General features: G+C 39.3%; 1 protein-coding gene and 1 long non-coding RNA gene across 3 annotated transcripts in view; both read right to left on the bottom strand.

Annotated features, from left to right (window-relative positions):
* Slc25a13 (solute carrier family 25 member 13) overlaps positions 1-26,416 on the bottom strand; it is a 186,825-nt gene that overhangs the window by 93,846 nt on the left and 66,563 nt on the right. The gene's annotated exons all lie outside the window — the stretch shown is intronic.
* On the bottom strand, positions 11,048-26,415 carry LOC144375439 (uncharacterized). Its single transcript, XR_013435298.1, has 2 exons — positions 22,612-26,415; positions 11,048-20,117 (listed from the first exon to the last, which is right to left on the bottom strand). It is a non-coding gene; the product is annotated as an uncharacterized LOC144375439 (long non-coding RNA).

Genomic DNA, 26,416 nt, shown 5'->3' with positions numbered 1-26,416 from the left:
CTTCAACAAATATAACAAGATAATTCAACAGGAAAATGGTCTTTTCAACAAATGGTACTCAGACGAGATATCTACATGTGAAAGAATGAAATTGGGTCCTGATCTCCTACCATAAATAAAAATTTCACCAAAAGGAATCAAATATTTAAATGTAGAGCTAAGACTGTCAACAACTTTAGAGGACAATATAAGCATATATTATAGAAAATTATAAAAGAATACATAGGCATAATCTTTGTGACCGTGGATTAGTAAATGACTGATTAGATATGACAATCAAAATAAAAGCAACAAAAGAAAAAAATAGCCAAGTTGGACTTCATCAAAATTATATTTTTTATGATCCAAATACCATCATGAAAGTGAAAAGACAGCCTAGAGAGTAGGATAAAAACTTTGCAATCACAAATCTGATAAGGAACTATGGATCATACAAAAAATTCTCACAACGACAATAAGAAGACAATCCAATTTTAAAATGGGCAAAGGATCTGAGTAGAAATTTTCTCAAAGAAGACATAAGTTACTAAGTACACGAAAAGATGTTCAGTATCATTACATATCAGGTAGATGAAAATCAAACCACAGTAAGTACTTCATCCAAGCAGGACAGGTATAATCAAAAGAGATAGTGTTGATGAGGATGTGAAGAAATCCAAGCCCTCACATACTGTTGGGAATACACAACAGCACAGACACTCTGGAAAACAGACAGGTCCTCAAAATGTTGACCAGAGTTACCATATGACATAGCAATTCTTTTCTCATGTGTATCTTCATGAGAAATGAAACACATGTCTGTAGAAAAAGGCGTACACGAATGTTTAGAGCAACATTATTCATAACTTGCCCCACAGTGGGAAACAACCTCTACACTCACTTACTGATAGAAGGATTAAACAAAATGTGGAATATCCATAGAATGGACTATTAGTCATCAATAAAAAAGGAATAGCATGCTTGCTAATATGTGGATGAACCTTGACAATATTATGCTAAGAAGTCTGTCACAAAAGACCACATATTCTATGATTACATTTATGTGAAATGTAGACAAATTCATATAGACAGAAGGTAGACGAATGGTTGTCTAGGACTGAAAGGACCTACAAAAGTGGAGACTGGGGTGTTAAGGGGAATATGCCTGCTAACATTTGGGGCTCCTTGTCAGGGTGATGAAAATGTTCTAACTGAAAGTGGATTCGGTTACACACATCCGGAAATGTACTGGAAACCCACTGAATTATGAATTATATACAGATGAATGGGTAAATGGGGGATTATATCTCAACAAAGCCAATTTTTCAAAAACCTGGACCTGCCAGAGCCACCTCTCACCGATGACGAACACGGGCAAATTACTGACTCAATTCTCTCAGTCTTTACAATGGGCATAATATATCTATTTTAGAAAATTATTCTGGAACTAAGTATGCCTAGCACGATGCTCCATACACAGTAGGTGAGCATTAAGATGGTGGAACTCTAAAATCTAAAGTCTCAATTATACTGAAAATTATTATTTGGGCAACAAATATTTACAAATGATACAAAAAAAAAATCAGGCACAGTGTGATTTGGGAATATCAGTTTATGCACCTCTCAAAAGGCCATGATTTTCCTCAAATATTTAAAATCCATCCTTCCCTGAGTTCATGTACTAAAATTTTGAATGAAAAATGATCAAAATTAAGTAATTTTCTATTATGTTTCTTAAAGTACAAAATTAGGAAAGATTAAGAACCTCCACTCTGTACTTTGAAGATCTTTGAGAAACTAGCAATATTTAATTGGCAAATTACTTGCAAATGCCATTAAGTGGTTAGACTGAATTTGTTTTTTACAAATTCTATGGGCCCTTATTCCTGAACCTCCACCACACTATAATCTGAAATCATCAAGGTCTTCACTTATGCAAATTTTAACTTTCTACATTTTTGTTTTCACACAGAATAACTAAATTAATGCACTTTAATTTCTAAAAGATTTACTTTTCAAAGCCCCAAATCAATGAAAACAAGTTTCCCATTAAAATAAAAAAGGTTCATCAAGCTATATTATTTCAAACACTAAGCCACAATCTCTCTCACACAGATTCTAAAAATTCTATTAATACAATAAACACAAAAAAGGATGTTTCTGTTAAACATGAAAGTAAACCCCCTCTAGGAGGCAGGAGGCAAGACTTTCTCTGAACAGCTTCACACTTTATTTCTAACTTTGCTAAATCCTCAGAGAAAAGTTGTGGTTTTGCCCTAAGAGAAATAATATTCCACCCTGCTGATATGGTTAACAACAGCTGATATGGCCATCGTCTGCAGGGAGCAAAAGACAAATTGTTGAATTCGTAAGTTAAATAACATAATGGAGTAAGTGGATGCAGACTTATCTACTACCACATGCTCCAATATCAAGGTTGCCATTTCAAACCCTCTTGACAAGTGCCTTTTTAGATTAATCACAGTTAAGGGTCTGAAGAGGAAAGAAGTATTCTGACTACAATTCAGCCCTGCTCTAGGAAGTTCTGGGGGGAAAATGGGTGCCATTAAAACAGAGTAAGTACAGCCCAAGTACTTCACATTAAAACTGAGTTCTCCATAAGCCCCTGTAAAACTTTTATTATTATTCTGAACATGCAAGTACAGAGATGATAAGTGTCTTTCAAAAAATAAGCACACACAATCAAGCCAAGCTGAATGTTACATGAAGTCATATACAATGTTGACACATATAAAAATTAATACTAACTTAAAACTCTTCCAGTTCTATACTTAGAGAGTGAAGGAACCAACCTTATTAAAGTTATGTGGCATCCTAGAAAGAATATTGTTCTAGTGCCAGAAGACAAAGTTGTGGTTCCTACAAAACCAGTCACCTTTCTACCCCCTGGGCCTAATCCCTCGCGCATGAAAGAAAGCCATAAACTACACTAGCCATTGTACAACTGAAGTATGAACTATGTTCCTTTGGAAAGCCTGTTTAAAACATTCCACGGCCCACGCCCAAAGATTCTGAATCAGCAGCTTTGAGATGGAGCCAGTGTGTCCAGAGTGGTAACAAACACTCCCACGCTATTACAATGGGAACCCTTACAGAGGCCTCATTGATAAGAATCCTATTCTAAAACCAGATAGACCTACAAATCCTCAAGATTAATACACCATTCAAGTCTGCATAGAGAATGCTGGTTACCAACAAGGAAAAGGCTAAAGGCCAATCGATATTTAGCCTAAGATAGTCATCACCTATCACACTTTCTGTACTGACTAAATCAATAGCAGAAAAGCCCACTGAGATGTCTTCAATCTGCTAGAAAAAGTATTTTCAAATGAGTAGACTAAATCATTAGCAGCCCTTCAGGACATCAAAAGTAGGTCAGTTAAAATGGTGTTTGGAGGCATATAGCAGACTGTGGTCACTCTCCAGATGTGCCTGCTTTAATCATCTGTTGTGTTAATTATTGTTAACTTTCATCACCACTGGAGAACACAACCAAAAAACTCCAAAGCTTTGAAATTCTTAAAGCAGCACAAAGAATACTAATTCATTCTCTAAATGCAAGTATAATATCCATATTGTTTAAAAAACCAATTTCCTAAGCTAGTTTCCTTAGACGGATGTTATCAAAAATAATTTTCTTACAAAAGCATTAACATACATTTAACCCTCCTTAAATGCTTCAAGAGCAGATGTACTACAAATGCACACCCACAGTGATCCCATATTAGTATGAAACTGTTTTATTTCAATTAAAATGTCTAACTATCCACCCCCAACATATACCTAAACTGTAATTTTCTCTGAGAACTTCCAATATGTTCTTGATTTTGTTTCCTTTATCAACCTATCAGAGCAAAAACTGCCTTGCAACTGTTGGGAAGAAATCAGTCATTAGCAGCAAGATTACAGCAAATTTTCCAATTTAGAAAAACTGTATTTTTATCTCTCTCTCATACTGAAAGAATAATGGTATAATTTTACTATTTTTAAATGAGCTGTACAGTTTAAAATGCTCAAATTTTCCCAGGACTCCAAGTCTTAGTGAAAGACCCCCGTCCAATGAAAGACCCCCGTATCCCTGTCCAAGGAGAATCACACGAAACACTGGCTGCAAAAGCAAGAGGTTGGTTTATTGGGACACAGGCGCCTGCGGGTGCCCAGCAGAACCTCAGCCGGAGCTTTGGTGAACTGGCACACCGGGCTTGGGGATACAGAGATTTTTATAGGGTTTGGGACAGGTTTCGCGGGCGCGGGAAGCAACAGGTTTCTTATTGGTTTGTTTAAATCTAGCATATAGGCCACCTAGGGGGTACAGGTCTGCATTCCAAAAACCACAGGTCTGCATTCTATTCTTTCTGTTCCTGCTTATCTGTTCCGGTTTATTCATTCATGCCTCAGGATTCGGGTGCTCTGTTCTTCCACCGGTTGTCCGGAGAGCATGCCTGGCGCCTGAACCTGTTTATGGCCTGTCTGGTATCTTGGTTTCATATCTTGGCCTTAGGTAACTAGGCTGACTGGGCTAGGGTCTTTCATTCCCCCCTTTTTCTTTATCATGGATAGAATCTTATATCCATTGACCTGTGTTTTCCCTGAGTCATTCCCAGCATGGCCTCCATTTTAGATTTCACTCGATATTAGACCCGATTTACCTAACTACACTGACTACCTAACTTTAAATCTGGCTTCATTCCCCCCTCTAATTTGGGAACTCCTTACTGCTGTAAGGAAAGGGGGCGAAGATCTTTCTGGCTTCTTCAGGCTGACAAAAAGGGGCGATGTCGGGGCAAGCAGTTTGGAGTCCCCTTTAAAAATCGGGTCTATTGAGTGGTCCATGATAGGCTGGAGGGCCATTTGAGTGATGGGTGGTCTATAAGAGAAACAAGAATTCATTAGTACTGGAACCATATTGATGCACCAATAAATCCCATAGCACAGGAATATGCCAATGAGTATGATGGCAAAGACAAAGACTAACAATGTTTTCCACCAGGAAGTACCAAGAACCAGAAGCTAAGATATTGTTTCCATGATAAAGTTGCTGAGGACATGGCTTCTATCTGAGCATGTAAATCTTTAAGGATATTTGTCACATTGCCAGAATTATCAGGATGTAAACACAACATTTAACTTTTAGGGTTACAGTTGTCCTTCCCTTAAGATATAGTTTAATAATTTAATATCATCTGATCTTGCAAGATCCTTTTACTAGTATGACCTGTGTCTAATAGAGAAATCTTTAATTCTGTTACTTAGGGCTGGATAACCATACTAGCAAACATCAAGCCTACCTGTGTTGGTTAGAAATAAAGGCCTTAGACTAAAACTACTCTAGCAGTCCCTTTGACAGTTATCAGGCATTCCTACCTAAGAGTCTCTTTTGCAGCCTCCAGTTTACTTATTGTGGAGGTTACATTTAACTATTATTATCATTTAAAATGTCTAGAAACAGCTGTGTTTTTGGCTTTGACTGTCTTTGCTAAGTGTTTAAGATGAAGCAAGTCAAACTGACTTCTGTTTCTACCTATTGTTAACAGTCAGCCTCCTGGGAGTCCTCGGGAACTTCACAGCAGCTTCTCAGTTCTGCTAGTGCCATTTGCGCAAGGATGGGTCCAGGCCTTGCTTGACTTCGTGGCTTCCCTCGGAAGCATCAGGGATGTCTCCCTTTCCTGATGACCCTCCTCTTCACAGCAAATGCACTGATTGGCTTTCTGTCCTCCACTGGTCTCATTAATCTCCCTGATCAGGAGGTTATGTGGCCTAGAGTTGCAAAGCCCTTTGGAGAAGTCCCCTATCCCTGATTTAGACTGACTCAGAGGGCAAGAGCCAAATATTGGTTTTCTTGGCCCTTTAATTTAGCTTTAATTTTAAAACTTAATCTTAAACATCTAGCAAATAAGTTTCAACAGCCTTATACTAAGTACTGGGCTTTAGTACTTATCTCTCTATCCTGTAGGTGATAACTCATTATCTTAAATCAACCCAGGTTGTGTGTTCTTAAATCAGTACCTCTGCAAAACATTAACAGGCAATCTTTAAGCCATTTATAAGAAAACTACAAGATAAAATTATCAAGAGTAAAAACATTTAGTTCATATACTAGCTACCTTGAATTCTGGCAGAGTTATACATTATAATCCCCTGTTTGAGGTCCTGGCAATCGTGACAAAAACCAACTTTTGACACAACCTTAAATGCACTGAAATCTGGCCTACTTCTTTCATGGTCACTTTCACATGAGATGGGACATACAGCCTTATCCCAAGTGAGGCGGGGCTCATCATAAGTCTTAAATTCTGAAGCTGATCTTTGCTTTTTAGACATCATTTTACAAAGCTTACATAAATTGTTGCTCAAATTTACATGAATATTAGCTAACACAATATAATATCACATCTAAAACATGAATTAAAGAAAAGCTGAAAGCTTTTAACTTTTTGTAGAGAAGTAGCAAAGTACTTTTGTTTTGCAATAAAACCTTTACATAGATTAGATTAGGCTCTCATTAACTTAAAAATACATCTAAATTGTATCTCAGTGTAAAAAGTAACATGGAACATCACATAACTTATTGATAACAAGTCCAGTTATAGAACACAAATGATATAAATAAATTTCCAACATGTTTTTCTTTTAAGCCTAAAATTACCATACAGTTTTAGAATACCAGGTTGATATAATGTTCTTTCTAAAGCTTCTACCTTACAGATTTGTATACCTGGAAGATATGAACACATTAATAACACCATAATTACATTGATGATTTTATATTAACCAAATTTAGCTTTTAAAGAAATAACATAGCACAATTCTCTAAAACAACAGCACTTGTTTAACCAGCTGTTTAATTTCTTTAAGATTACTTTGCTCAAAAACTTACACTTATAACCAACTTGCACAGACCTTCTTTATCACTTACTTAAACTCCTATCCAGAAACACACTTTCCCTCTATTAAATCCATACCTAGAACCTTCTAGTTTTTCTTTTTTATTTGTTAACCTCCTTCTGTTCACATTTTGAAACAATACCTGTAAACCTTTGAATCTAAGCAGATTATTTCATAGACATCAACATTTTATTAGGGCCTTTTTGAACACCTAGAAAAACTTATAAGCTTAATTTTAAAGACATCTTTACTTTCATCTGTTTACCCAATTTAAATTGAACCATTTGAATCACGTGAATCAAAGATATTTGGATCCATTTTTTAAAAAAAAAAATTTTTTCATGAGCGCTCCTCATCTGTCAATTGTTATATCACTGCAGGATATATGGACATATACACATACAGACATACCGACATACAACACGTAACACAAGTGTAACACATAACACAATGGTGAAGGCCTTGCAGCTTTCTCAGGTGAAATCTCATTGCAATGTTAAAAAAACTTCAGTTGATCAAAAATAGAACTTATCAGAAAAACATTAACTTGTCTGTAGGAACAAAATCATGAGCTCAAAGAAAAAAATAAAAATACAGAATCTAAGAAAAAAAAACAAAAATCCTAAAAAATTGACCGGCCAGTAATTAGTAAATGCCATACAATTTACTCTTTGGTTTAATCTAGTTTGAGTTCAGGTAAAAGACACCTTTACCTTTTTTTTTTTTCTTGGGCCTGAGCTCCAAGCTGCTTCTGTTTGCATATCAGCTTGAGCCCTGGCTGAGGTCTGGAAGGAACTGGGAAAACCGGAATTCTTGAGCAGAAACTTTATGCCTAAGGCATTTTAACCATAAGTCACAATTTATCTTCCTACACTAGAAAAACTTGCTCACACAAAACTGAAAATAGGATCTTTCTTGATAATATAAAAGCCACCATCAGAAGAAGTTCCTTCAGGATCATTAAGCTACTTTCTTTGTTCTGAAGTTCCTAAAGTAGTATTAAGTTACATTAAATCACCGGGAAAAAAAAAAAAATCCACACACTACCATGTATATCTAAAATTAAGCTTTGAAAATTTCCAAGACTGTTGCTAATAAATGTCATTTCAATAAGCCAGACCAACGTTTTAATCTAACATTTTTTAAAATCTTACACACTGAGAGAAACAGATACCAAATCATAATTTACTATCCTTGCCCAAATCAATGCACTGTATACCTAGTGAAATCTCCTTAGGCTACCTACTTCAAAGATTGATAAAAAAAATATAACTGAATGATTGGGAGTTACTTGCCAACTTGGAAGTAGAGTTCTTTTAATTTTTTATCCTAAGTATTTAAGTTCTCTGGTATGAATTATCTGAAGTCTTAAACTAAACAATTACTTAAACCCAACTTTTAACTGCAAGATTGTGCAATGCTTCAGAAACCCATTCAGATACCAGATTGTTACAAAAAAGCACATTTAGCCAAAATCATCCCCAAGAAACAATCTATAACCTTTAAAACAGACCAGATAAGAAAATATCTCTCCAGGTTTTGAACCTTCATTTAATTATGACTCCTATCAGTGGCACCTTAGATTTCCCATGAGTGGACCAGATGTTCTCACATAGGGTCTCAGTGTGACTGACTTTACTGCATTTAGGTGGAGTAATCTTTACAGTGCAGAGAAAGAATGAGGAAATTTCCCTAAAGCAAAAAAGGCTCTGGCAGCTGCTGGGAATTCCTCAGTTTCCCCTTTCACTTGCAAGATTAGCTCCTTTGAATAAATCCAATTCCAGGCAATCTGGTTTATCTCCTAACCTTCCAGTAGAGTCAGTTTTTAATCTGCTTTAGGTCTTAAGGGGGAAGGGTGTATGTACTTTGATCGGCCCAAATTTTTCTCTTGAGAATTGCTAACATTTCTGACCCGCGAAGGAAGGGGAGCATCCAGGAGGAATGGATGCGGGGTTGGGAGTGTTGCTGGCCCATACGGAGGCAAATGTGATTGGGGCTTTCCCTCAGTGCCATTCATCTACCGATCACCCTAGATACCCCTGAGGGCTGTCGGGAGAGGGCTCAAGAGAAAGGAACCTTTGGAAACGTCTGAGAGTAGCCCAGACCGGGATTCCGCAGTTGTTCCAAACTCCTTCCTCCACCTCCACGCATCCGAGGCAGATCGGGATTAGGGACACTGTGTACTCACGCCAATTGCTCTCCAGGCCCAGAAAGAAAAGTTTTGGAAGCGGCTTTGGCAGAACCCAACATGCCTGCTCTGTACCGAACAGGTGATTGAGAGCTGCCTAGGCCGAGAAACCTCTCACCCGAGTCTTGTAGAGTGGCGGCTGCACTAGTTGCGTTTAAGTAGCCGTCGGGTGCCCACCTTACCTCCAGAAAGAAAGAGAGAGAAAGATGCATCTCAAACAGACATGGGGTGTGTGCACTTACCTCGGTGTGGAATCCCCGTCTGGGACAGAATTTATGACTGAAAGTTCAGCTCCCATCCCCAAAGCCAATTAATGCCAATTTAATAATGAGGACCGGGTTTTGAGAAAAGTTAAAGCAAGATATCAAAGTTCTTAGATCCCCAGCAGGCATTCCTTAATTGCAGCGGGTGTACTCAGGCCAACTATGGGAAGAAAAGAAAACACTGCTTCCCTAATCTTGCTTACAATTTAGATTAAAATCTAGCTAAAATTATCTCCACACCTCTAAGGCAGATTAGAATTTGGGACTCTGCATCGGTTCAAAGTAAAACAATGCCATCACACTTAACTGGATTCAGAGTCCAGAGTGCTCACCATTGCACTTAACAGAGACACAGACAAAAAGACACACAGAGACACACACAAAGACATAGATTCCCGTTTCAGATTGTCAAAAAAATGAAAATGGGTGCTGGCCCCAAGCCGACTGGGGCCTTCTCTTCAGACAAACGGATTGGGAGAGCATCCCCCTCAGATTGGGTCTGACAACCCCAGATTGGGAGATTAGTTCTCTTGCCAGGGTGTTGGGGTGGAGACAGACAGGACAACTGAAACAAAAACACAGAATTCGCAGCACGGCCACAGAATTCGCAATGCATCGTGGATTGCTACCCAGAAACTAAAGGCTCAGGCGGATCGTGGATCCGTCAGCTACAAAATACTTTACCAAATACTTCACAGAATACTTTACTACAGACAATCCACTCGGAACACAGAAAGGGGCTGGGGACGTCTCCCGACCATGGGGGATGGACCCGGAGGGTTATTGGTGGCTGGATCTACTTGTTCTTCTTCTTCCTCCGAGGAAACCTGGATGGAATCAGGAGCTGGTACGGGTTGGGGCTGATAGGGTGGGGGTGGGGTAACGATGTAGGGTCAGAGTGTCCCTGAGGACCTTGGATGAAAACCTGGGACTACACCTGTAATATAAGATCTAGGTTAAATGTACCTTCTTTTGGCCAACCCACATTGAGTGTTGGCCATTCTGCAGTACAAAGTGTTATCCATTTTTTCTTCTTGACTTCTACCGAGAGGTTATCTGCCCGATTCCAGACGTCCTGCCAATGGTTGAAGGTGAGACTCAAAGGGGTTGTGATTGATTGCCCCATGTTAATTTTAGATGAGGAGATAGAATACAGAGACGGAAACAATAACACAATAATCACAATAACACTACAATCAGATCGAATAGAAAGAGCGCCGCCCAAATTCAAAACAAATGGCTTAGGCGGAGCAGAAGCCCCGCCGCTGCCTACAAAACCAAATGGCTTAGGCGAAGCAGGAGCTTCACCGCTGCCTACAAAGACCAAATGGCTTAGGCGAAGCAGGAGCTTCGCCGCTGCCTACAAAGTGCTCCCCGGGACGTCTCCCGAGGTGGCAGGGGAGAAGTCCGAGTTCGTCAACTCCTTCTCAAGCTGCCCAAAATACAAAGCGACTACGCGTAATCGTACAAATGCAGCGCATAGAAACAAAGTATCAGCCAAGAGTTACAAACATTACAGACATAGAAGTGACACCAGACAACACTACAAACACGACATGAGCTGGCCAGCTTACCTCCCAGTGATGCCGGTGGTCCTAGGGCAGGGATCCGGATGGGGGGGGGCTGTCTCGGTGGGACCTCCAATGAAAGACCCCCGTCCAATGAAAGACCCCCGTATCCCTGTCCAAGGAGAATCACACGAAACACTGGCTGCAAAAGCAAGAGGTTGGTTTATTGGGACACAGGCGCCTGCGGGTGCCCAGCAGAACCTCAGCCGGAGCTTTGGTGAACTGGCACACCGGGCTTGGGGATACAGAGATTTTTATAGGGTTTGGGACAGGTTTCGCGGGCGCGGGAAGCAACAGGTTTCTTATTGGTTTGTTTAAATCTAGCATATAGGCCACCTAGGGGGTACAGGTCTGCATTCCAAAAACCACAGGTCTGCATTCTATTCTTTCTGTTCCTGCTTATCTGTTCCGGTTTATTCATTCATGCCTCAGGATTCGGGTGCTCTGTTCTTCCACCGGTTGTCCGGAGAGCATGCCTGGCGCCTGAACCTGTTTATGGCCTGTCTGGTATCTTGGTTTCATATCTTGGCCTTAGGTAACTAGGCTGACTGGGCTAGGGTCTTTCATTAGGACTCACTGCTAGCAGCTTTTACCCCACACCAGGTTCTACTGACAAGTCCTCTTCACCCTCAGTCTTGCTCACAGGCGCGCACACATGCACAGGTACCCAGAGGGCCCCCTGTGCGGCCTCTCCACACCATTGATAGCCTTCTAGAAGCAGTTAACCTTCAGGCCACAGTTAACTAAGGAGTGGCTTCACACGGTTCTCATGATTTCCTCTCCAATTGACATTCTTCCACCTTCTCAACAAGCCTGCCTTTTCCCCCTCCCTATTTTTAAAATGGAGTGATGAAGTAGCAAAAAGTACAATATTTTAGCCATTTGAGCATGGGCGATGCTCAGATTATCCCACCAACTGGAAGTGCTCTCTGATACCACTATCTTTCAAAATTGAAGCCATTATGGTCAATCGTGCAAATCCGTATTTAGCTTTTCGTAAATAGTGGATTTTTGACCCAATGAACTGGAACAGCTTCTGAACGGGTCTCTAGGAACTCTGACAAGATGCTCGGTGTGCAGCCACACCACGATTGTTACCGACGTGGAGGTGTTCGTTTTCAAAGCTCACGCTGCCCTTACTGGGAATTCTTTGCTCCCGTGGGAATCGACTATGTGTAAGAAAATGTGCTTGAGTACCACACAGTGGACATAAAATCTGTAGGGCAAGAAGTTTCTTCCCCAAAAGGAAACATTATTTCTACCAAATACCCAAATCAAAATCAGTATTAACAAACAATTTCCCAAATAATTTTCCTTTTGATTTATAAACAGTCGGGTATCTTTTTTTTTTAAATACTTTACTTTCCAAAGGCCTTTTACAAAGATAATAATAAATGCTGGTTGAAGTCTAGTTCCAGGACAGGCAACCCTCTAGCTTTTTGTATTTAGTATTAGACTTGAGAGGTTAACTTGGAAACTTCCCATTTTCACACTTCTAATTCTCATCACTTTCTGCACCCACATGACAGTTACTGAAGTGGGCTGTTTCCACACATTTCCTCATGTTGTCCAGCTTGCATGTTTTGCCAAAGTACACCAATTTCACTTTTGTCACAGCAGGTGTTCCTGGACACAGTCTAACTGAACCTAGAAAGGGCCCCTTCAAACATCATCCACGTTAGGGAATTAACTAACTGAGAAGGAACAGCTTAGGATTAAGAATTAAGTAGTTTAAAAATTGCCTCAGTTTTGTGGATCTTATTTAGTGTGATACACAGGAAAGAAAGGTCCTGTTAAAATTAAGTCTGTTAAGTGCTAGCTTGAACAAAGTCAAATAGATTTATTTTTCCTGCAGGACTTCTCAGAGCCTTAATAAACTAAAAATCTTAGGCTTTATGATTCTCTAGTTGGAGAGTCCTTTTTTCACAACACTTACTAATAAAAAACAGGAATCCCTCCTATAAAGTTACTAAACATTATTTTTCCACGTAAAGATTAAAGGACAAAAGGCCACTACCATTTCCAATAAAAGGGCAAGACTGGACTGGCTTCTTCTGCACTCCAGGCTAACTGACAGGGCTTGTAAAAGAAAGCGCAGGCCAGTTTCTTCCATTCCACATTTCATGAAAATCAGAACCAATTCTCTTGAAGGGCTTTTATTAGGTAGCCAACAAATAGCCCTTTCTGTGTTCTTTATAACTCATTAATTGTTCTATACTTATTTTAGTTATAAAAAAATGTCTTTTCAAATCTGCTTCTTATGTTACATAAATGTCAAAAACATTTCATTCCCTTGTATGTCCCAAATTAAAAGGCATCCCAAAACCAATCATCATTACATACATAAACTACAGCTGATATTTTTAATAGCAATGTTGGTAAAGACTTAAAATACAATATTTTCACTAGTTCAACTGGCCCTCAATGAAAAGCAGTTTTATCTTTGACAGATCACTGACCCCTTTAAGATTTGATAAAAGCTATGCAATTTCTCTCCAGAGGTGGGGGAAAGCCCATTTAGACAAAATATTAGAAACCATTGTAACCATTTATGGACTCTCTGATATTTGTCTAGGTCTTGCACACTGAGAACCCATGTATTTCAAATTCAATTAAAACCTTGGAACAGTTCCCCCAAATACATGCGCACGGCAGGTCGCGCGCGCGTGCACACACACACACACACACACACACACACACACACACACACACACTCCTACTCTTCGTCATCATCATCCTGCCATCACCACCAGGACTGAGATGATGAAATTGGGTTACGTTCACAGACTAAGAATAACTTTGAAATTGGACATAAAAATACATTTCATGAAATTCTGTCCACTGTAATAAAAAATATAAATAAAAAAGTCAAAGGAAGAGAAAAACATATAAAGCTATTATGCAAATAAAATTTTAGCTCTTCACTCAAGGAAGTGCCGTGGTATGGAACATACTTGAAATTTCCAAGAAGTCCACTGGACAAAAGGAGGATTCAAGCCCTCCACCACTACTGAGCAAGGCTACTACTAACATGGCCTACTTCGGAATCACCACTAAGGAAAGGGCAATAAATAAGAACAGGTGAGGTCTTCAGTTAGCATCACAATAAGACTGATCACTAATGCACATGCCAAACACTTCAGATAATGGCTTCATTTTACCCACTCCGCCCCTTTCTCTTTCTAACTTCACAATGAAAATGCTCTTCTGCTGAGCATCATTAATTAAGAATTATGGTAAAACAAAAGTTTCTACAAAACTACCATCAGCACCACCATGCTCAGACATCAGTACGTCCCTCCACACTCTAACCAGCCCACACACACTCAAAAAATGGAATGATTATGTGCCTGCTGCACAAAGAGACTGGGGAGCAGTGTCACAGGCCCATGGGCCTCTGACTCTGCCCCAGACTAATCAACACAACCAAAATCATCTCTTCTAAGCATCTTTCTGATCCTACCCTTGTCCTCAGAACAACCTGAACTGGCTCCCAATTGCCTCTCATATGAAATAAAAACTCTTGCTCTGGGCCCTGTGGTTGGAGTTCCACCAGATGTGCCCCTCCCCCACGTATCTAAAGCCACACCCCTCAACCGAGGGCTTTGTCAGCCTCAACCTGTTCAAAGACCACCATCCCAGCCCTCTCTGCTGCCCTGCGGTCCTCCCATCAACTCAGAATTCTGTTCATACCCAAAGACAAAGCTCTCCTTGGTAAGCCCACATCAAGCTTTTTTTCTAGGTAACCCAGACATCTGTGTAAAAAACACTATTTTCTTTTTATTTTCACTTGTTCTAATTAGTTCTACATTATAGTAGAATGCAATTTGACACCTCATACGTAGATGGAGTGTAACTTTTCATTCTTCTGGTTATACATGATGTAGAATTATACCAGTTGTGTAATAATATATGCACATAGGGTAATATGTCTAATTTCATTCTACTATCCTTCCTACCCCGACAACTTCTCTCCTCCCTTCACTCCCCTCTGACTAATCCAAAGTACCTCTATTCTTCCCTAGCCCCCTTCCCTGCTTATTGTGACTTGGCATCCGCATATCAGAAAAAGCATTTGGTTTTCTCTGGGACTGGCTTATCTCACTTAGCATGATATTCTTCAGCTCCATCCCTTTACCGGCAAATGTCATAATTCCATTCTTCTTTAAGGATGGGTAATATTCCATTGTGTATATATACCACATTTCCTTTTCCATTTATCTGTTGAAGGGCACTTACATTGGTTCCATAGTTTAGCTATTGTGAATTGAGATGCTATAAACATTGATGTGGCTGTGTCACTGCAGTATGCTGATTTTAAGTCCTTTGAGCATAAATGGAGGAGTGTTAATAGGGTCAATGGTGAATCCATTCCAAGTGTTTGATGAATCATCATACTGCTTTCCAGAGTGGTTGCACCAATTTCCAATCTCACCAGCAATGTATGAGTGTACCTTCCCCCCACATCCTCGCCAACATTTATTGTTGCTTGTATTCTTGATAATTACCATTCTGACTAGATTGAAATGAAATCTCCATATAGTTTGGATTTGCATTTCTCTAATTGCTAGAGATGTTGACCATTTTTTCACATATTTGTTGATCAATTGTATTTCTTTTTCTGTGAAGTGTTTATTCAGTTGCTTTGCCCATTTATAGATTGAGTTATTTGTGTTTTTAGGTGTTGAGTTTTTTGAGTTCAATTCTTATATAAGCTGGAGATAATGCTCTATCTGAGGTGCATGTGGTAAAGATTTTCTCCCATTCTGTAGGCTCCTTCTTGACATTATTGTTTCCTTTGCTGAGAAGAAGATTTTTAGTCCGATTCTATCCCATTTATTGATTCTTGATTTTACTTCTGCTTCAGGAATCTTATTAAGGAAGTCAGTTCCTAATCCGACATGATAAAGATTTGGGCTTACTTTTTCTTTTTAGGCACAGGGTCTCTATTCTAGTGCCTAAGTTCTCGATCCATTTTGAGCTGAATTTCATGCAGGGTGAGAGAAAGGGGTTTAATTTCAGTTTGTACATACGGATTTCCAGTTTTTCCAGCACTTAGTTCAGTGGCTGGTATACAACAAGTGATCAATAACATAAAGATACAAATGCCAGTTTCTTTCATTTTCTCTTAAGATCATGTAAACCATATATATATATTTTTTTTCATCATGGTACTTTGGATTAAATTCAGTACCTAACAACTGGAGTGATGCTCTACCAATGGTCTATACATCCCCAACCCTTTTTATTTTTTTATTTTGAGATAGTGTCTCATAAACTTTCCTAAGTTGGCCTCAAACTTGTGATTCTCCTGCCTCAGCCCCAGTTGCTGGGATTACAGGTGTGCGCCACCACTTGCAACAACCCAGTAAACCATGTGTCTTGAGAGCAAAACCAGACCAGGAGCGACTCCCTGGATGTTCTTAATTTCTTTTGATCCTTCTTTCTCCCACTGCCAATCAGGAGCCGAGCCACACAGATTCACTCTTGGGAATGGCCCTGGCAGTGTCATGGGTAAGAATTCAGTCCAGGTCTCCATTTCCGCTGCCCTGGCTGTGACACTACTTTCCACGTGACCATCACCTCCAGAGCTCAAAGTCCAAGTCCTAACCTTGGCCTACAGGGCCCTACCTGAGCTCCCCTCCTACTGGCCTCCTCCTGCCTCACTCCATTCACTTGGGTTCTCCTTGCTGTTTCTCAAATATGCCAAGCACACTCCAGCCCTAGAACCTGGGTTGTAGTTATTTATTCTTCCTGGGAATATCTTCCCCAACCCACCCCAATTCCCTCACCTTTTTTTTGTTTTGTTTTTAACTATGGTAAGGACACTTTACATGATATCTATCCTCCTAGTAGATTTTTTAAGTGTACAGTATTGTTAATTGTATGTGCAAAGTTATACAGCAGATCTCCAGAACTTATTTCATCTTGCTTAGCTGAAACTGTACGCTTGTTGATAACTTATCATTTCCCTTTTCACCACTCTTTGACTCTATGAGTTTATCTATTTTATTTTAGATAACTCATCATAAGTAGAATCCTGCCTGTCCTTCTGAGACTGGCTCATCTCACTTAGCATAATGTCCTCATGGTCCATTCGTAAGGTATATGGCAGGATTTCATTTTATGACCATACATTATTTCGCTATATATCCCACATTTTTTTTACCTGTTCACCTATTGGTAAATGTTCAGATCATTTCCACATTTCAGCTATTGTGCATATTAGGCCAATGAATGGGAGAGGGCTAGTATCGCTTCGAGATCCTCACTGATCCTTATTCAGTTATTTTGAATAAATACCCAGAAGTATTTACTGTATCTTATGGCTGTTCTATTTTTATTTTCATTTTCTATAGGAACTTCCTACTGCTTTCTGTGGTGTCTTCCCCACTTTTATTCCCAAGAACACTGTACGAGGAAGGCTCCAGTTTATCCACCTCCTCGCCAACACCTGTCTTTTACTTCATTTCTTTAACATGTGCTCAAAAGTCATTTTCACAATGAAATCTACCCTGAATAACTCTATTAAGGGGACAGTTCTACCCCCTGCATATATTCCAGTAGTCCTAGTCCTACTTAACAGGCTCTCTTTATTTTTTTCCAAATCAATCATCTCTAACCATTACAACTCTATAATTTTTGTATTTATAACGTTTGTTACTCTCCCTGCTAGAATGTATGCTACATGAGAGAGAAAATTTTTGTTTTATTCATGTATTCTAAGTGACTAAAATAGTCTTGGCAAATAATAGTGACTCAATAAGTCTCTGCTAAATTAATATAATGTGGATTAATGAAAGCATTTATTGAATAAATGAAAGGATTAAATAATCAAGATTTTCAAGTCATCATCAACAGGACCCTCAATCTACCTTTACAATTTTCCTTGCCCTCTCCCCTAAGCTCCCCTCAGATGAACTTTTTGTGAGGCCCATCACCCATTCCTCCTCCACTCTAACCCTCTGCTCACATGGTTTCCTACACTTCAGACCTTCTGTTCGCCCCCACCCCCAGGCCCAGTCTGAACATCAGCATCTCTTTCTGTAGGAGTCTTGGCATATTTCATGAACTTCCTTTGTATCCCACTAGGCTGTTCACCTCCTTCACAGATGGGTCTGAGTCTTCCTTACCTTTGGAACACAGGCAACATCTAGCACAGGACCTGATACAAAATGGGTGTTTAGTAAAGGTTCTCACAGAACTGAAACCTCATTTGACAGATGGGGAGAGGGAGAATCCAATGGTGCAGACATATGCTCATTGATCTATACAGATTTTAGGTCCTAACCTAGTTCTCCTTCCATGACACCACCCATTCCCCTGAACCTGCTGTCACACTCTGGCTCCGTATTCTAGGGCATCCTGAATTCCTACTCTGAAACACACAGGTATTCCACAGGCTGCCACAGTGGGACTCCACTAGAGGGACTAAGAATGGTCAGAAGCACAGCAGCACAAGCCCAGGGAGGCCGACATGAAGTCCTAATTTCCACAACCTGACACCTGCACCCTGAGGTAAGTCTAAGAACTCAGGCAGCTAGGGACCATACCTTAGAGTCAGGCCCAGCTGGATTCAAATTTATTTCCTCCAGTGACTATGATTAACTGTGAGAACTTGGACTTCCATTATGTTTTTTTAAAAACTGTTTTAAACATTGTGGTAAAATGTCCATAAAATTTACCACTTTAACTTTTAGTCAGATAATGTGGCATTAAGTACATTTACGCTGTTGCACAACCATCATGATCATTCCTTTCAAAAAATGTTTTCATCTTACAAAACAGAAACTCTGTACCCATTAAACACAACTCACCTTTCCCTTCTCCCCAAAGTTTACTAACCACCATTCTACTTTATGCCTCTGTGAATTTGACTAATCGCATATAAATGCAACCATAAATAAATAATTTTTTGTGACTAACTTGTTTTACTCAGTATAAAGTCTTCCAGGCTTATTTATATGTCGTAGTGTGTGTCAGAATTTCCTTCCTTTTTTACAGCCAAATAACATTCCATTATGTGTGCATACACTTTCATCACTGGATACCTGGACTGCTTCCACCCCCTGGCTACTATCTTGATTGCTGTTAAGAACCTGAGTTTACAAATACTTGTTTGAGTCCCTGTTTTCACTCCTTCTCATTTTCCTCCCCTGGAGAGGATTAAGTGAAAGACTGTAAAATGCTTATTGCACTGCCTCACATACAGTAGGTACTCAATAAATGATAGCAATCACTCCTAACTAATGAAAGGCCAGTTATTATCACTGGCAAAAGGGTTTCTGGCAGCATGCTTAATCAGGAAAGCATGTCTTCACTGTTTCAAGGATAAAGAAAGATCAAATTTCTTCATTTCCAATTCCAGCCAAGAGTCTTTCAGCTTGGCTCAGGCCACACCATTGGAAAAACAGGCTCTTGGAGTAGTTCAACCCACTTCCTCTTACAAACTGCAGACCTGGGCAGGATGATAGCACCTCACATGCAGGCATTTGAAAGCTACCACTGATCACTGTGAAAACAAAAAAGCAGTCCCCAGAGCATGCAGGATGTGTCTCCAGCTTCCACTCGGTTGGCTGCACACTCATCTCCTTTGTCCATGTGATGTCAAGGAAAGTCACCCAAACTATGGAAGAACCCAAGTTGACTACCTACAACTAGAAAACTTTATCTACAATTATTTAAAAGGGAAAACAAATGAGATTTAATAGCAATAAAGATTCAAATAACTTTAGTCTCTTTGTTAAAGTTACATCTGCTACAAACCTGACAGATGGGATTTTTATGAACCAAAGTTTTCTGCATTTCTAAGAGGCATTTAAACTAATAAATAAGATTTCTAGACCGTATTACATACAAAGAGAAGAACCTGTTTCATTTTTTTCCTTACATTTCCCTAATCTTTTTCCAGTTTTATTGAGGTATAATTGACAAAAAATGTGTGTGTACATGTGTTTTGATACATGCATACATTGCAAAACTTATCACAAGCTAATTACTATACCCACCAACTCACAATTACTTTTTAAAATTTGTAGTGAGAATACTTAAGATCTACTGTTTCAGCAAATTTCAAATACATAATATATTATTATTGGGGCTGGGGATGTGGCTCAAGCGGTAGCGCGCTGGCTTAGCATGCGTGCGGCCCGGGTTCGATCCTCAGCACCACATACAATCGAAGATGTTGTGTCCGCCAAGAACTAACAAGAACTAAGAAAAAATAAATAAATAAATGTTAAAATTCTCTCTCGCTCTCTGTCCCCCCCCTCTCTCTCACTCTCTCTTTAAAAAAAAAAAAAAAAGAAACTTGAATTTGAGCTTCCAAACATTTTCCTGATTTACCCACTACTATGATCATTTAAAATATATATATATATTATTATTAACTGAAGTGACCATGTGCTGCATTAGATCTCCAGAACTTATTAATCTTGAAAATTTGTACCCATTTCCCCCATCTCTTTCTGATAACCAACTTTCTACTGTTTTTATGAGTTTGACTATTTTTTGGTTTCCATGTCAGTAAGATCACATAGCATATGTCTGTTTCTTTAAAACAAAGAACTCTCTTTGTTTTGTGACTATAGAAAATACCCAAATATCACAAAATATGCATTCTACTAAGTGTCTTAGTCCCTAGTCTTAATATTATCAACATGTATATGTCCCTGGCACAAAGACTGGCCAATTTCTTTTTCTTCAGCCCACCAACTGGTCTTGTAAATAAAGTTGTACTAGAATAGAGCCACACTCATCATTTGCATATTATGTGTGGCTAGTCTCCCTTGGAACAACAGAGTTGAGTAGTTGTAATAGAGACTCTATAGCTCAAAATTCTAAACATTACTACTTGGCCCTCTACATAAAAAATTTCAATTGCTGTCCTTGGATAAAAAGTAACATTTTTAAAACAGAGAAAAAATCATGCTAACACTCAAAAAAATATGGGTGGGGGTACCAGGGATTGAACCCAGGGGTTCTAAACCACTGAGCCACATTCCCAACTCTATTAATACTTTTTATTTTGAGACAGGGTCTCACTAAGTTGCTCAGGGCCTCACTAAGTTCCTGAAACTGGCTTTGGATTCATGATCCCCCTGCCTCAGACCCCTGCGGCACTGGGATAACAGGCATGAGTCACCACACCTGGCTCAAAAAATATGTTTAATAAGGCCTTAAACTTTTTTTTATCTGGGGGTTTTATAATATCTTGTCACAAACTACATAGATTTACAATTAATATAATGGTATGCCACTCATTATTTCTTTCCTTTGGTCAAATGACTACAAAACCAACAAAAATCCTTTTCTCCTTCCTCCTTACCTACCACCAAGATTGTTATGGTTCAGTTATGTCCCCCAAAAGCTCAGGTGTGAGACAATGAGCTTAGAGGTAAAGTGATTAAGAGCCTTAACCTAACCAGTACATTAATTCCCCGGTGGGGATTACCTAGGTGGTAACTGTAGGCAGGCAGGGTGTGGCTGGAGGAGGTGCCTTACTGGGGGCATGCACTTGGGATTTATGTTTTACCCACAATGAAGGGAGTAGTATCTCAGTTCTCTCCCTCCCTCCTTCCCTCTCTTTCTCCATCCACCCCTTCTTCCCCCTGCCCCTCTCTGCTTCCTGGTACCATATCCTGAGCTGCTTTTGTCTGCCACACTCTTCCATCATGATGACCGGCACTAAGGAATAGAGGAGGCCATCTATGGACTGAGACCTCTGAAACCATGAACATCTAACAAACTTTTCCTCCTCTGTGTTGCTCCTGTCAGATCTTTTGGTCATAGCCGTGAAAAAGTGAAAAAGACTAAAGTAATGATTTAATCCCTTTACACATTCCTCTCTCCCACTGTCATGGGAAAATTTGACAATACCAGTGTCTTTACAACTCAGAATCTTCAAGTTTCTATTTAGAATATTCAAATATATGTTGGCATAATATAAATCTACTTAAATATTCATGAACTTAAAAAAAAAAAACAATGCTTACTCTTCATCTCAGAGATTCATGCTCATGTTCCTACGTTTTTCCTTCTGAGATTCTTAGCCCTAATTCCTACTGGCCGAAGTCCTACCTGCAGAATGGTACAGGTCCACTGGCATCCTTAGATGATGAATGACATATTTAAATACTTTAAAAACCTTTATGGGAATTAGAACTTATTTATTCATAGAGATATATATGCAGTTATGATTCATATTTGATGCAATACTACTCAAAATTCCAGTATGCTATTTTGGGAAATTAACACCTTATTCTAAAATTGGTGTGATAATGAAAAGGACCAAAAGTTGCCAAGATAATTAATCTTAAAGAAAAAAAAAAGCTGTAGTAATTAAGTAACAACTGGTATAATTTCCCTAGAAAACACTTTTGCAAGATCAACTAAAGTAAATAGACATATTTCCTATGACTCAGGAATTCTATCCTTAAAAATACCTACACACGAACCCCAAAAATACGTGAAAAAGTGTTCAAAGGACATTACTGATACTACCCAAAACAGTAGAGTGAATAAATGAGGATAGATCCACATAATGGGATACCATATGATAAAGAAAAAGAATAAAGTAAAAAATATACACCAAAACATGAAAGAATTTCATGAATAAGATGTTGAACAAAAGAGTACATTTTCTTTTTTACTACTCTACCGATATTACATTTTAAAACAGGCAAGATCAATTGATATCAGTAGTTACCCTGTGACGGAGAGAACAAACTTCTACACTGCTGGTACCATTCTCTTCTGATCTGGATGGTGGCGAATGAGTATCTATTCTGCATAGAATTCATCAAAATATCTACTTATGATCTGTGCATTCTTCTCCATGTACTGATGTACACTTATACCAATAAAGTATACTTTTAAAAATTAAAGGTAAGTTCAAAAACTATAATATAAAACATACAAAATGTCAGCAAAATTTGGAACAAATTTAAAATTTAAAACAAATTTTTTCCACACACACACAGACTCCTAAATTATTAACTAAAATTTACCATTATACCAATATCCTATCATCTACCAGTTCATTTCTCAAAATGCTACTTATAAACATCAGGTATCAAAATAAGAAAACATGATAGCAAGAATATTGGAGGTAAGTTTTCTCTCAAAGGAAAACAGGAGAATGTAACGAACTGGATATCAAAGGAACAAAATTGGCCTAATCAAGATCTTTTCATTGTAGCAAACATAGGGAGTGATCCAGACATGAAAATATAGTAAACATAAACAAGGACTCAAAGAAACGGGGCAGGGTTTCACTGAAATGTGACACTTGATTATCTGCCCATCACTCCATCTGAATTTTGCTGAGAGCGTGTCAGACTCAGTGTTCACGTGCGCAGGAACACTGCTGCTTATTGACAAACACTCGTGTGCACTGAGCTTAGCTGCAGAAGCCTGCTTCAAACACTCTTCCATGGCAACCAAATATGTAAACAGATAAAGAATATTATCTGCTCTCACTGCAGGAAATGCAAAGCCGAGGGACAGAGGGGACCTCAGGCCACAGTCTCCAACCTTCTCTGAAGTCCAGGGGAAGGCCAGGTGACAATCATATTCTAAAAACAATGCTAAACCCGTGAGCACCTGTCTACCAAGCCAGTGTGGGAAGTAAAAGGAAAGAGCCTCCTTCCTCTCAACACTCCATGACCACTCTCCCCAAAAATGCACACTGAGATGGACGGTCTTCAGACACGCTCAAGGGTTGTTCTCAGATAAAGCTTTTACACAGAGGAAAGGATGTCAACAAGTGAAACTGCCACTGCTTATCTCAAAATAGCCTCAAGTGGGCAGGCGGCCAGCTTCATATCTGGATTTTCACTCTCTGAGTACTTTGGGTTTAGAGTCCATGATTGATAAGGTTAAGTCCTCTAATTTGGTTCAATTCATCTTTTTCGTGGATTTTTGCTTGTTTTTTCACATCTTTTACTCTACCTTAAGTTTTTAAAAAGCATTGCTAGTTTTTTTCTAAAGGTACCTACTATCAAAACAAAAACAAAAACAAAAAGCCCTCCTTAGGTTGTCACACCTCTCCTCCAATATGATTTTGTTCACTTGGCCAAAAGGCGGTCACCCACATGGCCTGCATTTGATGACTTCACCCTACCTTATGAAAAATGTTAGAAGTCAGCTATTAATTTGCAATTTGATGGTCATTTGGGTTTCATAGCACTATGCATTTTTCTTTTCATTTAATCTAATTAGGTTTAGAAAGTCTAGACTACATTTTATGACATTCACAGGGTGAGGACCTCGTAGAATGATCATAAATGTAAACAGGGCATATAAAACACATTCTTGTTTGACGAGATATGCAAACTCTACCAATATACTACTCATGAACACAGGGTTGCTGCTGGAGGGGCTGTATGTTCTTCTTCAACAGTCATACGAAACATACAACATAACCAGCATATTAGTTTCTGGAAATTGGGGTTTCCAACCCTTCTGCCTTGAGAAATGGGGCAGTGTTGAATATACACAGCCAGATGGTAAGCAAACAGTCTCCTGGATAACAGACTAGAGATTAAACTGCATGTTCAAATACTTTTCCTAAGAACCAGATTTTTTAAATGGAGGGAAAGTAAAAAAGGAAATCTCTTCTTCTCTTGGGTGATTTCATTCTGTGCTGTTATTTTTATAAAGGCCTTTACTTTACAGACAGTGACTATATATGTGGTAGATCTTTTAAAACACAGTCCTTTAAGGTAGATACTACCCCAATTTCATAGATGGGGAAAATAAGGCTCAGACAGCAGAAACACTTTGTCTATCAATAAAGAACTAGTAAGAAACAGCAAGGGATTTCTCACACCTGTGCAGTTCTAAATTTACAGAGGACTCTGTCTCCTACACCCTGCTTCTCCACCTGTCCGTTTTATTTATTTTTTTTAATTTTTTTCTTTTTAACTCTCATTAACTCACATATCCTTCTGTACTGATAAAGGTCTGTTTTCTTCCTCTACAGCCACCAACTTCCCTTGCCAGGTCAGACCCATGAAGGCAAGACTCATCCAAATCAAGGAAGATAACTGAAGCCCATTTCCCAGCCTTGTCATCCCCAACCCAGCTTTCTCCCCCTCCTCCCAGGCTTTTGTAGTTCAACCCAAGTTCATATGGTATCATTTTCATCAAACTGGCTTCCATGACACCACAAGCTAGCTGCTCACTGATCATCTGAAGGATTTAATGGGACATTTTTTTTTTCTCTGCAGTGCTGGGAATTAACCTCAGGGCCTCATGCATGCTAAGCAAGTGCTCTACCACTGAGCTACATCCCCAGCACTTATGGATCTTTAAATATTAAATGATCCTTCTGAAGTGTTAGTAGAAAAACATCTGAGCCTCTAGAAACAAGCACATCATTTTTGCCTTGGCCCTAGCTGATCCCATCTTGCATAATCTTGTCATGCCACATGAGCATGAATGCAGGCGGGCCGAGGAGAAGGCTGGTAAAATAAACCTATCATACTATCCTACCTATGCTTTATGTAGTTACAATCTTCATTTCTGATAAGGAACTTGAGAGGATAATTCACTTGGCTCAGAGGCAAAAGTGGCAGGGAAGGGCTGAGTCTCCCTGGATTTTATAACCTACGTGGCTCTGTTACATCATCTCTGTTTGTCCAGCATCTGTCTGTTTCCCATAATATATCAGAGAAGACAAGTTCAAAAAGTCTGAACGAATTGGAAACTAAGAATAAAGACATTAAAATGAGCACATTAGCAACTTCCCCTAAAAACACAATCAATACACCCAAAGGGCACCCAAGTTCTTCATGGGCAATGGTACCATAGGTTCACCACACAGGCTAGTATGCTGGGCACCACACAGTCCAAGGGAAACAGGGTGCTTCCTGTTGCGTCGACCTTAATTAGACAACTTCTCTTAAAGAACTTACCATTGCCCCACTGCTCCCCTTTCTTTCAAGTACTTAAAAGACGTCAGGGTTTCCTGCAGTTTTGCAGCTCATCCCCATGAAGATATGTCTGTCTTTTATATAAAAGGTGGCAGCATGCAGGTACTAGCACTGCAGTGATGAGCCAGGTTGCTCTTAAGAACAGAGTCCTTCCTGCACCATTGTGGAGCCATATCATATGCTACGCCTCTGACAGCAAACCACTCCATGAGAACAAGAAGGATCAGAAGTCTAGGTGCCTGGATAACTTCTGGTCATGGGCAGTTTACTAACCTCTATATTCTCTCAAGAGAAAAGTGCTATTGATGGGGAAGGAAAAGAACAGAAGTCCCAGCTTCTACAGACTCCCACATTCTACCACTAAGAAGTTATGCTGCATCATGGTGAAGATGATAAGCAGAGATCAAAACTACTAAGGCTTCAAAGAGGAAGACATTTGAAATGGAGCCCCAAACACCAAGTCATCTTTGTTTTAAAAGAGAGAGAGAGAGAGAGAGAGAGAGAGAGAGAGAGAGAGAGAGAGAGAGAGAGAGAGAAATGCTCACTAACCCACCCTTGTGCAGCTATGCACACACT

Source organism: Ictidomys tridecemlineatus, chromosome 2 (genome assembly GCF_052094955.1).
Source record: "Ictidomys tridecemlineatus isolate mIctTri1 chromosome 2, mIctTri1.hap1, whole genome shotgun sequence".
NCBI lineage: Eukaryota > Metazoa > Chordata > Mammalia > Rodentia > Sciuridae > Ictidomys > Ictidomys tridecemlineatus.
Note: the sequence above shows the minus strand (reverse complement) of the source record. Positions and strands in the feature narration are given on the sequence as shown.